This window comes from Pleurodeles waltl, chromosome 5 (assembly GCF_031143425.1).
Source record: "Pleurodeles waltl isolate 20211129_DDA chromosome 5, aPleWal1.hap1.20221129, whole genome shotgun sequence".
Lineage (NCBI taxonomy): Eukaryota > Metazoa > Chordata > Amphibia > Caudata > Salamandridae > Pleurodeles > Pleurodeles waltl.
In genome coordinates this window covers 817830619-817848767 of record NC_090444.1, presented here as the reverse complement: position 1 = coordinate 817848767, position 18149 = coordinate 817830619, and the positions used below count along the sequence as shown (strand labels likewise).

Sequence of the window (18149 nt, the reverse complement as noted above, 5' to 3'; positions counted from 1 at the left end):
TCGCTGCCTGCTTGTTGTGATCGCGCCCCCCTTCTCTCCGTGTACCCCGAGTGCTGCCTGCCTTCGCCGAGTGTCCCCGCCGCCCCCCCGTCCTTCCGCCGCCTTTTCTCCTCGTTTTCCGCGTTTTTCCACGTTTTTCGTACCTTTTTCGGTACTTTTTCGTTTATAGGCCTCCTCGCCACTCTCGAGGCTTCCCGCCGTTGCTTTCCCGCTTTTTCACCTACCCGCTCACCTCCCGCCTCCCAGCTAACCCCGCCTCCCCGGCTACCCCTTAAATGGCGGCCGCTGCGAGGCCGTGGTAGCGACCCTTGACCCCAGGGTAGGTCGCTCCCCCGTCCTCACAGCGCCACCAGACCTGGGTGCCTTCTCCCTACTGCTGTCTGCCCGCTTGGTTTTGCCTGTGTGTGCCCTTTGCTATCTGCTTGTTGTGATCGCGCTCCCCTCTCTCCGTGTACCCCGAGTGTGTGCCCTTTGCTGTCTGCCTGCTTGGTTTTGCCTGTGTGTGCCCCTCGCTGCCTGCTTGTTGTGATCGCGCCCCCCTTCTCTCCGTGTACCCCGAGTGCTGCCTGCCTTCGCCGAGTGTCCCTGCCGCCCCCCGCGTCCTTCCGCCGCCTTTTCTCCTCGTTTTCCGCGTTTTTCCACGTTTTTCGTACCTTTTTCGGTACTTTTTCGTTTATAGGCCTCCTCGCCACTCTCGAGGCTTCCCGCCGTTGCTTTCCCGCTTTTTCACCTACCCGCTCACCTCCCGCCTCCCAGCTAACCCCGCCTCCCCGGCTACCCCTTAAATGGCGGCCGCTGCGAGGCCGTGGTAGCGACCCTTGACCCCAGGGTAGGTCGCTCCCCCGTCCTCACAGCGCCACCAGACCTGTGTGCCTTCTCCCTACTGCTGTCTGCCCGCTTGGTTTTGCCTGTGTGTGCCCTTTGCTATCTGCTTGTTGTGATCGCGCTCCCCTCTCTCCGTGTACCCCGAGTGTGTGCCCTTTGCTGTCTGCCTGCTTGGTTTTGCCTGTGTGTGCCCCTCGCTGCCTGCTTGTTGTGATCGCGCCCCCCTTCTCTCCGTGTACCCCGAGTGCTGCCTGCCTTCGCCGAGTGTCCCCGCCGCCCCCCCCGTCCTTCCGCCGCCTTTTCTCCTCGTTTTCCGCGTTTTTCCACGTTTTTCGTACCTTTTTCGGTACTTTTTCGTTTATAGGCCTCCTCGCCACTCTCGAGGCTTCCCGCCGTTGCTTTCCCGCTTTTTCACCTACCCGCTCACCTCCCGCCTCCCAGCTAACCCCGCCTCCCCGGCTACCCCTTAAATGGCGGCCGCTGCGAGGCCGTGGTAGCGACCCTTGACCCCAGGGTAGGTCGCTCCCCCGTCCTCACAGCGCCACCAGACCTGTGTGCCTTCTCCCTACTGCTGTCTGCCCGCTTGGTTTTGCCTGTGTGTGCCCTTTGCTATCTGCTTGTTGTGATCGCGCTCCCCTCTCTCCGTGTACCCCGAGTGTGTGCCCTTTGCTGTCTGCCTGCTTGGTTTTGCCTGTGTGTGCCCCTCGCTGCCTGCTTGTTGTGATCGCGCCCCCCTTCTCTCCGTGTACCCCGAGTGCTGCCTGCCTTCGCCGAGTGTCCCCGCCGCCCCCCCCGTCCTTCCGCCGCCTTTTCTCCTCGTTTTCCGCATTTTTCCACGTTTTTCGTACCTTTTTCGGTACTTTTTCGTTTATAGGCCTCCTCGCCACTCTCGAGGCTTCCCGCCGTTGCTTTCCCGCTTTTTCACCTACCCGCTCACCTCCCGCCTCCCAGCTAACCCCGCCTCCCCGGCTACCCCTTAAATGGCGGCCGCTGCGAGGCCGTGGTAGCGACCCTTGACCCCAGGGTAGGTCGCTCCCCCGTCCTCACAGCGCCACCAGACCTGTGTGCCTTCTCCCTACTGCTGTCTGCCCGCTTGGTTTTGCCTGTGTGTGCCCTTTGCTATCTGCTTGTTGTGATCGCGCTCCCCTCTCTCCGTGTACCCCGAGTGTGTGCCCTTTGCTGTCTGCCTGCTTGGTTTTGCCTGTGTGTGCCCCTCGCTGCCTGCTTGTTGTGATCGCACCCCCCTTCTCTCCGTGTACCCCGAGTGCTGCCTGCCTTCACCGAGTGTCCCCGCCGCCCCCCGTCCTTCCGCCGCCTTTTCTCCTTGTTTTCCGCGTTTTTCCACGTTTTTCGTACCTTTTTCGGTACTTTTTCGTTTATAGGCCTCCTCGCCACTCTCGAGGCTTCCCGCCGTTGCTTTCCCGCTTTTTCACCTACCCGCTCACCTCCCGCCTCCCAGCTAACCCCGCCTCCCCGGCTACCCCTTAAATGGCGGCCGCTGCGAGGCCGTGGTAGCGACCCTTGACCCCAGGGTAGGTCGCTCCCCCGTCCTCACAGCGCCACCAGACCTGTGTGCCTTCTCCCTACTGCTGTCTGCCCGCTTGGTTTTGCCTGTGTGTGCCCTTTGCTATCTGCTTGTTGTGATCGCGCTCCCCTCTCTCCGTGTACCCCGAGTGTGTGCCCTTTGCTGTCTGCCTGCTTGGTTTTGCCTGTGTGTGCCCCTCGCTGCCTGCTTGTTGTGATCGCGCCCCCCTTCTCTCCGTGTACCCCGAGTGCTGCCTGCCTTCGCCGAGTGTCCCCGCCGCCCCCCGTCCTTCCGCCGCCTTTTCTCCTCGTTTTCCGCGTTTTTCCACGTTTTTCGTACCTTTTTCGGTACTTTTTCGTTTATAGGCCTCCTCGCCACTCTCGAGGCTTCCCGCCGTTGCTTTCCCGCTTTTTCACCTACCCGCTCACCTCCCGCCTCCCAGCTAACCCCGCCTCCCCGGCTACCCCTTAAATGGCGGCCGCTGCGAGGCCGTGGTAGCGACCCTTGACCCCAGGGTAGGTCGCTCCCCCGTCCTCACAGCGCCACCAGACCTGTGTGCCTTCTCCCTACTGCTGTCTGCCCGCTTGGTTTTGCCTGTGTGTGCCCTTTGCTATCTGCTTGTTGTGATCGCGCTCCCCTCTCTCCGTGTACCCCGAGTGTGTGCCCTTTGCTGTCTGCCTGCTTGGTTTTGCCTGTGTGTGCCCCTCGCTGCCTGCTTGTTGTGATCGCGCCCCCCTTCTCTCCGTGTACCCCGAGTGCTGCCTGCCTTCGCCGAGTGTCCCCGCCGCCCCCCCCGTCCTTCCGCCGCCTTTTCTCCTCGTTTTCCGCGTTTTTCCACGTTTTTCGTACCTTTTTCGGTACTTTTTCGTTTATAGGCCTCCTCGCCACTCTCGAGGCTTCCCGCCGTTGCTTTCCCGCTTTTTCACCTACCCGCTCACCTCCCGCCTCCCAGCTAACCCCGCCTCCCCGGCTACCCCTTAAATGGCGGCCGCGCGCAGCGGGCGCGCCGCTGGCGCGTCTAAGGCAAGCCCGTCTGCGCCCGTCCGCGCCTGGACCACGCCCAGCGCCCGACCCCCTGGTCCCCGCGCCTCCCGCCTGACCTACGACTCCACCACGCTCACCAAACTCAACCTTGGCCGCACGCCGGGCTGCTATCGCGCCACACCGAAACGGACCCACGGATCCTTCACCTGCAACAACTGCCGCTTCACCTGCCTTCGGGCCCACTCCGCTCCCGCCAAGAACAACCCCCCCGGAAGCAATCTCCACTGCATCCTGGTCAACACCCGATCCATCCACAGGCACGCCATCGAACTGTGGAACCTCATCAACTCAACAAACCCGGACATCGCCTTCCTCACCGAGACCTGGATGAACCCCTCCTCGGCACCCGACATCGCCATAGCCATCCCCGACGGCTTCAAAATCATCCGGAAAGACCGCTCCAACCGCATCGGAGGAGGCATCGCCATCGCACACAAAAACTCCATCCGCATCTCGACCCACACCGACGACTCACTCCCCGACGCCGAACATCTCCACTTCACGATCCACAGCGACCCCAAGACCACCCTCAGAGGCACCCTCATGTACAGACCACCAGGACCCCGCGCCAAGTTCAGCGAAGACATCGCAGACTTTGTCAACCCTCACGCACTCCTGTCCACCGACTACATCCTCCTAGGAGACCTCAACTTTCACCTGGAGAACCTCACCGACAAAAACACCACCGCCCTACTGGACAACCTCGCCAACCTGGGACTGAAACAACTAGTCAACACACCCACCCACCACGCCGGACACACGCTCGACCCCATCTTCTCCTCCAGCAAACACATCACCGTCAGCCATGCCACCGAACTCACCTGGTCGGACCACAGCTGTGTCCACTTCAGCTTCAAGAAGACCACCGTGCTTCACCACACCCAGCAACCACCAAGAAGACACTGGAATCGTATCACCACTGAACAGCTCGCATCAACCCTCTCCCAGAACCAACCCACCAGCACCACCGACCCAAGCGAAGCTGCCAACAACCTCACAAGCTGGATCTCCGACTGCGCCAACCTCCTGGCCCCCCTGAAGACTCAAGCCAACACCAACAACCACAAGAAAAACTCCTGGTTCACCCCCGACCTCAAGAACTCCAAGAAAGAATGCCGCGCCCGCGAGAAGGCGTGGCGCCTCAATCAGACCGAAGAGAACATGTCAGCTCTCAAGGACGCCACCCGCCAACACCACCAACACCTCCGCGCCGCACGAAAAACAGCCTACCGGAACAGACTTGACAACAACGCCCACAACAGCAAGGAACTATTTGGCATCGTCAAAGAGCTCTCCAACCCGGACGCAGAAAACAACCCTATTCCCCCCTCACAGGACCTCTGCGACTCCCTCGCAACCTTCTTCCACCACAAGATCATCGACATATACAACAGCTTCCCGACCCCCAACGCAAACCCCCACCCGGAACCCGCCACCGACATCACCACCATCCTCACCTGGAGCCCTACCACCACCAAGGAGACCACCCGCGTCATGAACTCGATCCACTCCGGATCCCCATCAGACCCCTGCCCGCACCACATCTACAACAAGGCCGACAACATCATCGCACCGCACCTCCGAGACGTCATCAACGCCTCCCTCACCGCCGCCACCTTCCCGGAGAGCTGGAAACACGCAGAGCTCAACGCCCTCCTAAAGAAACCTACAGCAGACCCCACCGAACTCAAAAACTTCCGGCCCATCTCTCTCCTACCATTCCCCGCCAAAGTGATTGAGAAAATCGTCAACGCTCAACTCACCACCGCCCTGGAAACCAACGACTCCCTCGACCCCACACAGTTCGGTTTCAGGGCCAACCACAGCACCGAAACCGCCCTCATCGCAGCCACGGACGACATCCGAGCCCTGACCGACAAGGGAGAAACCGTGGCCCTCATACTCCTGGACCTCTCTGCAGCCTTCGACACGGTCTGCCACCGCACCCTGATACACCGCCTCAGCAACGCCGGCATCAGAGGCAAGGCCCTGGAATGGATCGTCTCCTTCCTCTCCGGAAGGACTCAGAGAGTCCGCCTGCCCCCCTTCAGATCCACAGCCACGGAGATCATCTGCGGCGTACCCCAAGGATCCTCCCTCAGCCCCACTCTCTTCAACGTCTACATGACCCCCCTGGCGAACATCGCACGCAAACACGGACTCGACCTCATATCCTACGCCGACGACACCCAGCTCATCTTATCCCTCACAAACAACCCCACCTCAGCTAGGACCAGACTACATGAAGGAATGAAGGAAGTAGCGAACTGGATGACAGACAGCCGGCTGAAACTGAACACAGATAAGACGGAGGTCCTCATCCTCGGCCCTACTCCCGCCGCATGGGACGACTCCTGGTGGCCCCCCGCCCTAGGCAGCACTCCCCAACCCACCGACCACGCACGCAACCTCGGCTTTATCCTGGACTCATCCCTCTCCATGACCAGACAGGTCAACTCGGTGACCTCGGCATGCTTCAACACCCTCCGCATGCTCCGCAAGATCTTCCGCTGGATCCCCACCGACACCAGGAAGACCATCACCCACGCCCTCGTCACCAGCCGCCTGGACTACGGGAACACCCTATACGCCGGCATCACCACCAAGCTGCAGAGGAAACTACAACGGATCCAGAACGCTGCCGCACGACTCATCCTGGACATACCCCGCCACCACCACATTTCCGGACACCTGAAGAGACTTCATTGGCTCCCAGTCAACAAGAGGATCACCTTCCGACTCCTCACCCACGCACACAAAGCCCTCCACGACCTCGGACCCAAAATCATCAACAACCGCGTCTCCTTCTACACCCCTCCGCGCACTCTACGCTCGACCGGACAGGCCCTGGCAGCCGTACCCCGCATCCGCAAAGCCACCGCCGGAGGAAGATCCTTCTCTTTCCTAGCAGCGAAAACCTGGAACTCTCTGCCCAGCCACCTTCGCGCCATACCTGACCACCTCTCCTTCAGAAGGCAGCTCAAGACCTGGCTCTTCGAGCACTGACCCCCCCCCCCCTCCAGCGCCTTGAGACCCTTTATGGGTGAGTAGCGCGCTTTATAAATGCGATTGATTGATTGATTGATTGATTGCCTCTCTTTAATCTGCCTACTCCCAGGATTCTTAAGGTATTGGTAAATAATATCACTTTTCCGTCAACAGTGATCTTCAATTTTGCTGGGAAAAGCAGCATATGTCTAAGGATCAATTTGCTGAGCTATAATTTGACTATACAGAAACAAATGTGTTGTTGATGTACAGCTGTAATGTAGTCTGGGAATAATACAATTTTGATATTGTCCATTTCGAATGAGCTATGGGTGCAGGCTCTTTTTTAGGGGCATATTGCATATTTGCGAGTCTGACCACTGCTAAACTGGGAAAAGAATCTAGTTTAGGGATCGTAGCAGAAACTCTATCGTCTCTGTCAAGAGTAAAGACATTTAAGAACCCTGGTAGGAACCCCACTGTGCTGACCCACGTTTCAAGGAATGCTTCACATTTGTCCCTTCTTTCCCTGTAGAGCCAGGATCGAGCTTCAGTGTGTTGGTATTCAAGAAAGCTTACTCTCTCCAGCATATAAATCATTAGGGTTTTCATTTCAGGGAACTCTGGAGTTAGCTTTGCAAGATTACTTTCATTTCGAGTAAGCCTTTCTGAGAAAACATTTGGCTAGTTTGGTAAAAAAAAAAACGAAACTGCAACCCTTGCTTAAAGTAGGCTTAAATCTGTGCCTAGCGAGTTGATTTGTTTTCAAGAGTTATTTTTTGCTATGGCCAGTAGTGTGGAGTTTGGCTGTGCAATCATATTTTTTGCTATAACCTGTAGTGTGGAGTTAGGGTGTGCAATCATATTTTCTTTTAGTGGGAGAGGTACCACGTAATGTCGGAGGAGAGTGCATTGTTTGTTGTTTCTCCGGGGAGATGTGACAGATACAATATTTGGACCGTTTGGGGTTTCCCATCATTGCGTGGTGGGCAAAGTTTTTTTTAGTTCAATTATAAAGTTTCAGTTGTTTGCTGTTTTTTGCCATGTTGCTCCGATATCTACTGGCCTCCCTATTTGTTGTGCTTGCTAGGAGTTCTGCTTTATCACTATCTTGAAAGAGATATCTTTCCTCCTTTTGCAGTCAGTCTATGATCATGTTTCCATTTAGTTCCTGGTTCTACTTGGTATCCCTGGTACTAAGTAATTTCTCTATACTGGGTGAGATTTCCTTGTTCCAGGCGCTATATTTCTGTTTTCTCCCTTGTGTCTTCAAATATGAATTGTCTTTGATCTCTATTCAAAATGTCACAAGGAATATGGAGGGTGAGAAGAGGGGAGAAAGAGTCAACCCAAAAGTGTACTGCCAAGCACACTTGATTTGTCAAATGTTCCCAGTTTTGAAGGCATATATACCCCTCAGTCCATTATCTAAATGGCTCAGGTGTTCCCTCTGGTTTGATGCTTGCTATGCCTTGTCTCTACGGAATAATCTTGCAACTCAGAAGTGTTATTGAGTGTTGAAATTCAGAAGTCATATGCTATGGTGTGAAGAGGGAAGTTCCTGTGACTATCAACGTACTTGGTTCATTTTGTGGGGGTGCCCTGTGTCTCTGGGCAAGTCCCACCTCAGCTTTGTTGTCACAGTGCACTAGCACCACCCCACCCCTCCAGGTCTCATGTCTGTTCTGGAAGCATCCCCAGGGCTCGAGTCACCAGTCACCCTATCCAGCATCAGCAGCCATGGCCATAGCACATCCTGCTCAAGATGGTGCAACTTCTGTCGAGTGACCCCAGATGCTTTTCCACACCTCTTCAGGCCCTATTGAGGCATAGTTCTGATTAATAGTACACAGCATGTCTCTCATGCAGTCAGAGGTGGAGCATCTGTAGCTGCTTTGGTGGTCCGATTTCCAGTTGGCTTTCTTTCACTATGAGGCAAATGTGTGTAAGGCTTATTACCTATTGTCACAGAGGGTTGGGTGGTATTTTATTTTGTTTTCTCATCGGGCCAAGAGTGGTTTTTAGTTTTGTTCTCAACTTGCAGGGTTGGTTGGGACTGAGGAGCAAGGTGCTGGACTTAATATTTGAGCTCCGATTGTTGGGGTAGCACGTGGTTGAGCACAGGGCATATTAACACTAGCAGCTTCCTTAAAGCAGGTTGTGGGCATTTTCCCACCTTATCAATACACCTATAGGAAGTTTTTCTGCCGCATATAAAAGGGAGCAAAAGGGTAAAGGTTAAACTTCTGGGTGATGAGCGCATCTCCATTGGAATTACAGCCGTGTTAGGCACAGTCTTGTTGAGTGGACAATGGCCTTGAGCTTCTAAGCTGATATCTTTTTTAGTTGCTTTGTCAACTTTCAGTCACACTATAGGGAATTCGGGAGGAAGCTTGTGCTGCTGCTCCCAGAGCAGTGCCCCTTTCCTTGCACCCATTAGCACCCCCTAACGCCAACATGTAGGTGCAGTATTTAAAATAAGGCACACCATGGGGAGATTAGGGTAGAGGACAATAGCGTCATTTCTTTTTTATGCTGTTGATGTACTTTGCAGGAGTAGCGCCAAAATTCCTGCAGAGTACATACGTGCCCATCACAAATAATGGTATGCCCACTTTTAACATCTGCTCTGAGCAGGCGTTAAAAGTTCTGAAAACAATGGCTCAAGGGAATCTCATAGATTTCCTTCCACCATTCTTTTGGCCTCCCTAATGGGGGAATGCCCACCTTTGCATACAAAATGCCTGTCTCAGGCATAATGCGGAACAAGGGTTTACAAAGTAGGGAAATGCATGCAATGCGCCACTTTGTAAATATGGCATGGGGAAAATGCCACTTTAGCGCCGCCTTAGCCTAAAACAAATGATGTTATTGTGACGCTAAGGTGGCGCTAAGGGCTCTTAAATCTGCCCCTTAGTTTATAGCATCCAGTCTCAGCAGGCGTTTTCTATGTGTCGGCACTTGGGGAGCATATTTAGTGACTGTGATGACAGCGGGAGTGAGTTAAATGCACCTCGGTTTCTATACTTTTCATTTAGTCTTGTAGTGCATGGGTGGAGCCGAATCTGTATATATTAAAGTGGCAGTTTCTGTAATCTTGGTGAGTTTTTTGAACTTATGCGGATGCTTTGAGCTCTATGGGATTGGACAGTATTTTTTTTCTCGCACATCACTGCATATTGAAACAGGCACTATGCATGTTCTGGATTTTAACATCTTGGCCTCCTGATACAGCACTATTGTTTACATGAAGCAGGGTCACTAGCTGGTGGTTAAACATGTATACAGGTGCATTATTTGAATTTATGTTGGTTTTCAGTTTCAGTGCTATCTACATAAAGATTGATTATTTGCTTCACAGAAACTCCTGAAGAAGGGTCATGCGACACAAAATGCATTGGAAATGAATGGCCATTCTAGCACGTTGTGCAGCAAAAGCAATTGTGTCATGAGGAGTTTTTTGCTTTCTTGATGTATTGATGTTGAAAAGCCAGGAGCAATCCATACCTGCACGAAGATGATACACTGGAGAAGCACACTGAATAGACTAAGCTGCAACACAATGATTTGATTGGTAGAGCCATTCTGTCATCATAAATTAGATTAATTTGGAGGAACCTCTTGGTCCAAAGCAAAGGAGAGAGACATAGAGGGAGAGGACAACCATCCAAATAAGTGAGTGATAGAGAGTACAGAAGAAAAAAGGAGCAGATCAGCAGAAAGAGTGAGCGAATGATAAAGAAAGAGAAAAGAAGGGCTGCAAATAATATAGGGGGGCATTGCAGGAGTTGCCATTCTGAGCACCAGACAATTCTCCAGTGGGCAAATAGCATGGGGCTGGTTTATAAAGTCCCATTCCAATCCAGATAACTACTTTTTGCCCCACAGTTTTGTTGGTTGTAATCATAGCACCTTGTATGTTATTAATGGGAGAATTTGTTTAGTCTAGCTTTAAAGTTACTGTGTAAAACTGACTGTGTTTCTATAACATGTTGTCTTAATCTCCCTATGTGTTTTATTTTGGCATTTGTGTCACTTTGCTTGCAAGAGCTTGCTGTTATGCCTTTGGCTATGGCAGATACTGTGGTAGCATGACTCTTGTGAGCCATCAGACTGATCTCCTTGGACAAGAGTGGCAGGCCATTTAATGGATTGCCACACCATTCATTGTCTGACGATGAGCTATATTGCCACTGCATAATGTCATGTATGAGTTTCACTTCTAGAACTTTTATTGTGCGTTGCCTGTGCTTTTAAAAGTAGAGATCATGGAGAGAAAGTCACAAGGGCCAAAAGAAAACAGAAATAAAGGATTTGAGAGAACCTAGGATATAATGAGGAGGTTCAGTAAAAAATGGGGTCTATGGAGGGGAACAAATGATGAAGAGAGAGAGAGGGGGGAAATCATGAGAAAATAGAGAAGAAAAGGATGAGAGAATATTACACAGGGATGGAAATGGGGCGCAACAGTGAGGGAAAAAGGACATGGAAGAGGAAGAGAGGAAAAGGAGAGAAAAGGGAAGACAGAAGAAGTAGTGGAGCAGAAGGAGAAAGGATAAGTAAGGAAAGAGCTGCAGAATGGACATAGGACAGAAAAAGTCATTAAGGTGACAAAAAGGCGAAGATAGATTGAGACAAAGGGAGAGCAGAAGAATTAAGGAGTGAGGGCCCACCATTGGAAACCCTACCTTATTGCTTTAAGGAAGTGGGGCCATTGCTGTAAGTAAATCAGACCATTCGACCCATTCAGAGTAGGCTGTCAGAGGTATTTTGTTTCATTTCATTACTGGCAAGGAAGCCCTGAGAGAAAACTCCCCAGGATGACTGACTTATTTAATTTTTGTTTTTCAAAAGGAAACCCCACTTTGGAAGTTTGTTTTTGGAAGACCAAACGCTTGATGAGCAGCGGCCTGAAATATAGTGGCCACTTAGCACCAGGACATCCAAATTGGTATTTGTGCGCTCTAAAGGTATACAACATATCATAAGTCACTAAACAATCAGTACCTTCAGAGGTGCCCCTGTGACAACAGCTCCTCTGAAGTCACAGAGGCTGTCATTACGAGGCTGGCGGTCATGAGACCGCCATCCTCACTGTGGCGGTCCTTCCGCTGCGGAGCTGGCGGTAAGGACTGCCACATTAAGAGGTGTGACGCTTGGCAGATGTGAAGCCTCCACAACCCGGCATGGCCTACCTGTGCGGTTGCACCTCCGCAGCAGGCGGGGACCACCTCCAACCCTCGGCAGGCCTCAGCCTGTCGTCCAGATTACAAGGTTGCACACCATCAAGCTTTCTGTGGCGGACACCCCACCACGAAAACCCTAGCATTCACGTACCTGGGGACAGAAATCTTCATTTCTGTCTCTGGCACACACAAACACACATATCCCCACACATCCCCCCTCCCGTCCACACACTCAAACCCCCCACCCCTTCACGCTTGCATGCATTGACATACACACACATGCAGCACACACATGCATGCACTCAGACACCCGCACTCACTCACATTCATCCAGCCAGACACCCCCACTCACTCACATTCATCCACACAGACACCCCTATACTCTCGCACACACACACATACATTCACATTCACTCGCAGACACACACGCATTCAGTACCCCCTCCACCCTCTGTACACCCGCACCCAGACACACAGACCCCTCCCCTTTCAATTACCTTCTCAGTCGAGGGGGACATCCGGGAGGGGATGGATCCTGCCAGTCTTCCCTCGCTGCCACCACCACACCAGCAGGACTTCACCAAGCTGTATTATGGCTTGCAATACAGCAGGCGGAGTCCTGCTGGCGTGGCAGTACTGGCGAGGTAACCACCTCTGCAGGGCCGACCTCCATCATGACTGCTGGCTGCTTCCTGCCTCAGTAATGACAGAAAACAGCCAGCACTTATTCTATGCAGGTCAGCTGACAACCAGCACTGGTGGTCGTCTGATGGGCTGGGTTTTGGTGGTCAGTGAAGTTGACCGCCAAAGTCCAAATGAGGGCCAGAGTTCTCTGCAGTGTCAGCAGATACATCAAGATATGGTGAGAGGTAGTTCAGCTAGGATGGCAGGAGAAATTAACTCTGCCAATTTGACGGACAGAAGGCTGCCGCTGCTAGACTAAATGAGACCAATAGTAATTTGACATGGTGTACTACTTCTGTTCATGCCTGAAAGAGGATTATTGTTTATAGCAATATTTTCAGAAACCTTGTTGCACCCTCTGTCTCCAGATGCAAGTTAAGATGTTATAATCCCCCATTTGATTATCATACTGAACAGTCCACTCACTCCATTGACCAATAAGCACATACTAATCTCATCAAAATTGGACTCAATTGTTTTCCACAATACAGTACAATAACTGATCACAAAACTCTTTAAAAGTGTTCCATTTCTTCTGGATATTAATTTTATATTTGTGTATGGTGGCTATGTTTTACTTCCATCTTTGTACCAATGATCCTGTTACACATCCACTTTACATAGTTTCCCTACTCTAGATGTCTTTGGCAATGTATTTATAGATCAGTCAGTCGTCCAGTTGCACCAACTTAATTTATTATAATTTCCAATTCTATCACAGTGTTCTTAACTTTATTCTTGGTTTTGCAAGGAAAAGTACTATTAATTATCTTTAGACTTATTATGTTTTGCTCAACTTCTTTTTAGTCCTTCCAGGGGTCTTTGTAAGTTGTCATTCATAGTTATGTCTCTCTTGCTTCTCCTTCAGGACCTTCCCCGTCTTCATTAGGCCTCCGTATCCATGTACAAGTGAACAGGAGAATGGAGGAACCAGTTTCAGGTAAGTGGGCTTTTCTTTTCACTCAGGTTTTATAAATGCATGCAACAAAAAGATGGGGAATAGGAAGGGGTCGAGCTGTGGGTTTGTAAAGGATATTGCGTGCACCTGTGAGATTTTAAGTACACGGTGACAAACCAATCAGCATGTGCCCAGTATCAGCTTGCTCCGGCGTACTGGTCCTATCACTCTGTATGCCCCACTTCTTGTGACCAGTGGCTTCTTCCCAAGTCCCACACCTCTTCCCCAGACCCAGCCCTCCTCCACAGTGGTGATAACGTATCCCGCAAGTGGGATCGTACCTAGCAGAGCCACATCCCTCCTGGGACGTGGCAGGTCTCTGGTCTCCTCTCTGCGGCTCCCTTCTCTTCTCCGGCTCTTCCTGATGGTTCCTGGATTTGTCGGCTCAATGGTGCTGGGCTCGCCATTCGGTGTCCTTGTCTCCTCCCGTCTTCCTCGCGGTGTCCTCTGCCTTGCCTGTTTCCTCCGTTGCTCATCTTCTCTCCCGGCCGTCCGTCTCCTCCCGTCTTTCCCCAGTCCTCTTCTCCGCTCCTCCGTCCCGGGTTCTGTCCTCCAGGAGCCTCCTTCCTCTTAACGTCGACATGCACTCCTGGGCTCATTGGTGTCTCACTCTCCGTGGTGCCCTGGGAGGCACTGACCTGAGGGCCCAGGGCCTCTGGTGTCCTTGTCTCTTACAGAAGGGGTTGATGCCCTGTTACAGGGCCCTGCACCTATTGAACTGATAGTGAGCCATCTTGGAAAAGCTCAAGCAGCATTAAAGTAATTTGGAGATCAGCCACTACTGATATTTACTGGAGAGGCAATTCAGCCTGGTTGGCCAGGTACTTTTTGAGTATTCTGTTTTTCATCCAAAGTTTGCCCCTCTTTTCTAATTCTTTTCTGTTATATAGGTGGTAATGTTATGAGCTCAACCCCTTTTTCACCCTTTGTTCCCCCGGAATGTGTTGGAATATGCAGTGGATGCAACCTGGACTTATCAGTCCCTTTGCCCATGCTCCTCATCTCGCATGGGCCTTTCCTCATCAATGTTCATTAAAGAACAGTCCCTAATTGAGTCTCAATGAGGGAAAACTGTGGAGAGGGTAATATCAATAACAAGGGTCTAGGTATCAGCTGAGCAAGCCAGGACAGGTCCATCTTGATAAAAACATAGAGACAAACACAGTAAAAAACATTCAAGGTGACGGCACTTGAGATGAGAACCCTGAAGAGAACAATTTTTAGTCAACAGTCCCTGAATCAGTAGTGACGCACTTTGATGCACGCTATTAAAGAAAAAGGCAGGCTGCACTAGTTTGTTTCACACTGTACAGTCAGTGCAACCTTCAGATTATTCCACCTTTTCTGTTTTTGTTCCTGCTTTACCCCCAGAATACTAGGTTCTCCCTGTTGAATTTTGCCTTTCAGTTTTCTGACTTGCTGCATCCTGTTCCTTTCTCTGGAACAGTTCTTGGCAATCGAGGGACTTCCTAGCTTTGATGTTCTGTTTTGGACATCTGATAAAATCAGTCATTCTATAATTTGGATGGGGGGTAACTTTTGAGGTTTATGAAAACATATTGCTTGTTTGATTGGCCTTTGCATGTGCTAATGCTCTTTCCTCTCACAACAAGTCTCTTATATTGACTCCTGAGTTTCAATGTTTGTTTTCCTTTTTCCCATCTATCCCACTATTACATTTGGTGAGGTGGGTTGGTCTAATACAGTCAGTGCCGAGATATAGTGGATGCATTGTGGTTGCTGCTTCCTGATACTGACTTGTCTATGTGAAAGTGAAAACCAAAAGAACAGTCCACAAGTATGTTTCCACCACAGCAATTAGCAGAGTAACAATCAAGTTAAAGGCTCTTTCACCTGTTAATCAAAAAACATTGTCTACCTCATCACAGGCAAGGGATCCCTTCTGGAGAATATGGTGTCTGCCTCAACCATTGAAGAGAATCCTTTCTTTGAAATGTGCTACCTATCTCAACTGAGAAATATCTGATCTACCTCAACTGGTCCAAGAGATGTCCCTCTGAGAAATATGTTTAGATAGCAAAATAACATTTAATATGAATATTTGACACAGATTTAAAGTGTAGGGTCCTGAAATGACAACACTAGTGAGTAGATGTGTGTCCATTGATCAGTCGTGATGTTGCCTGGTAATTTCAAAGAACATTTAAAAGACATAACTGCAAAATTAAAAATGATTAGTGCTTACAGCTCAGGAACAGCTGGTCATAATTTGGACTAGGTTATCATTGCTCATTATGTCTACACAAAATAATTATAATTTTCTGTATATGGGTTATTTTGAATCACCGCATAGGGACAGTGATGTCTTGCCATATTTGGACAAGGTTCCTTATCCAATCCACCCAGGTCATAAACGACTTTCAACCACAAATCACCAATTTGCACCATGGGTGAAAATGTGAGTATAAAACTTTGGCATATATCTTTTCATTCTGAGGAAAATATTACACTTTACAAATGTCTTTGTGATATATAGAATCTGTGTGCCAATTAAGTTCTTTCATGAATGGGGAATGGTCCACTGAGAACCTGGAATCTTACACATGTATCTGCAATATGGTGTTATTTCATATATTGATAAAATAAGGAATACTATCACCTCCAAAGATCCCACAACCTTGTTTCCAGGGACAACGTTTTTATTTGGTAACATAAATATTATAGCTTTCAAAACGGAGAACCTCACAAATGAAGTGCTCAACAACCTAGCACAACATAAAATAAGATGCCATTAAAACATAAGATAGCATAATGTTCAGAAATTGAGTGTACACTGACTAGCAAAGTGATTAGGAATGATGTCCCATACATCTACCATAATGATCTCATATGCACTCCAACCCCCATTCTTAGCATTATTCAATCATGCAGTGATCAGTTATCTGCACATTAAAGTGATCTCTAAATGCCTATTAAAGTGATCTCTAAATGGAACAATAAATGGACCACTTTTTCTCCAGTCATTCGATCAGGATGTTGCCTGCCCAAACACCACAGAAAATAACCAAAAATGTACCTCCTTGACTGAAATTCTTTTGATAGAGCCAGGTTATTTATCCCTGTTTGGTCATATTACTCACTTTACTTTTATGAACTTCAAAAGATGGAATTTTCTTATAGGCTTTCAATAGATCCTTATTTTGTATTTAAACCCTCTAATACTACATTATTTTCTCCTTTTTCGTTCAGTTCAAGATACATTGTTTTATTATCCTAAAATGTTTGTAACTTTAGTATATTTGAAAAGCTCAATCAACTTTAAGAGGTATCCTACTGGACCTTTTAAACTAATCAGACGACTAACTCTCTGTTAAATCTTCAGCAGTCAGTAGTCAATTCCTGTATAGTCTTTACCATGAATTGTTATCAATATGGAAGATTATGCATAACTACTATAATTGGTAACAGACTGTCATTACCATCTATTGATTATAAAAAGTGATAGACAACAGGGCATATAATATTAAACCCTTAAACTCCAGCCTTTCTGTGTGTTTAATTGTAACCTTGGACACAAGTCATAGAAAACCTTAACACTAGCTGAGATCGGAAGCATGCTGGGTGTAGATGGTTATCAAGGACTGAAGGCTATTTGGCCTGCATGTAAGGCATGAGCAAGAGTGATGTCACAGACCAAAAGGCAAAATCTGGCAAGCGGCTGTTCCAATATAAACCACAGAGTCTAGAAGGGAATTGAATAGCATGCTGTGTATTAGAAATTAAAATCAAGTCTGTTATCATAAGTGAGACATACAATCAGGAAAGTAAAACATGCAATTACCATAACTTAGAAGTTGGACCACCATGTAAAACTAACCTTTTAAAGAATTGCTAGATTCAATTGTCATATTGGTCCAGCTAGTCACTTTCTCAGCCTCAGGGTGTACCATTTCCTTCTGATTATTCAATTCAGAAGCAATTGCAGTAGCTGGACAGAGAGGATTCTTGGATGAATCCACACGTGAGCCCTAAAATTGCAAAAGTTTGTGATTATTGAACGTGCCAAATGCACAGACTTTAAAACACACATATATATATATATATATATATTTAGATAGAACGTTTGCATTTATCAGTATATTTTATGATATAGTACAGCAAGCTTAATATTTTGATAGCTATAGCAATGATCACTGATATAATCCCAAAGTGAAATTATTGAAAGAAATGAAGAACAGCAAGAGAACGCCTAAAAATAGTTTTTGGTACTAATCTGCTGCACAATAACAGGAGAGTTCTAGCAAAACCTTCAAAGTCTAAAATGCAGGGTGTTCTTCGACCCACTACTTTTCTTGGCCCACGTTTTGTCACTTTGCACGACGCATTTGTATATTATATTAGGAGTGACATTTTTCCTAATGCTTTAAAGAACATTGTAAGTAGTATACATGCAAACAAATAATCACCAGGTCTTGGTTCTTGATTGTTATTTATTTTTCACCTTTAAATGCTTAACAGTATTCATGACTATTGAGGCTATAATTTTGTTTTTACATTTTAAGTGGATTTGCAATGTTTCTCTTAGAAGTGGGGGTCTCTAGTTGGCAGTCAGTATGCACTCTTTCCAAGCAAGGACCCTCACTCAAGTCAGGTGCTGGCAGAGGAAGTCTTTGATTGCCCTTAGACTTCAAAACCGGAGGCAAGCTCAGTCCAAGACCTTGGAGACACTTCACAAGTATGAATATACCACAAAGTCCATTCTTTGTCATCTGTCAGGCAGAAGCTGCAACTGCAGGCCAACCCAGCAAAGCATAGTCACAGGCAAAGGGACAATATTCCTCTTCTAGCTCTTCAGCTCTTCTCTTTGGCAGAGGTCCCTCTTGAGTCCAGAAGCAATATAAAAATCTGGGGTTTTGGGTCCACTTCTTATACCCCTTTCTGCCTTTGTAGTAGGCAAACTTCAAAAGAAAGTCTTTGT

At 49.0% G+C, this 18149-nt stretch overlaps 1 long non-coding RNA gene across 1 annotated transcript in view; it reads right to left on the bottom strand.

The window, feature by feature from the left end:
- LOC138296061 (uncharacterized) overlaps positions 1-17199 on the bottom strand; it is a 99329-nt gene extending 82130 nt beyond the window's left edge. The window contains exon 1 of the long non-coding RNA XR_011203741.1: positions 17049-17199. This is a non-coding gene — a long non-coding RNA (uncharacterized lncRNA). The remainder of the gene's footprint in view (positions 1-17048) is intronic.
- Between the last annotated feature and the right edge of the window lie 950 nt (positions 17200-18149).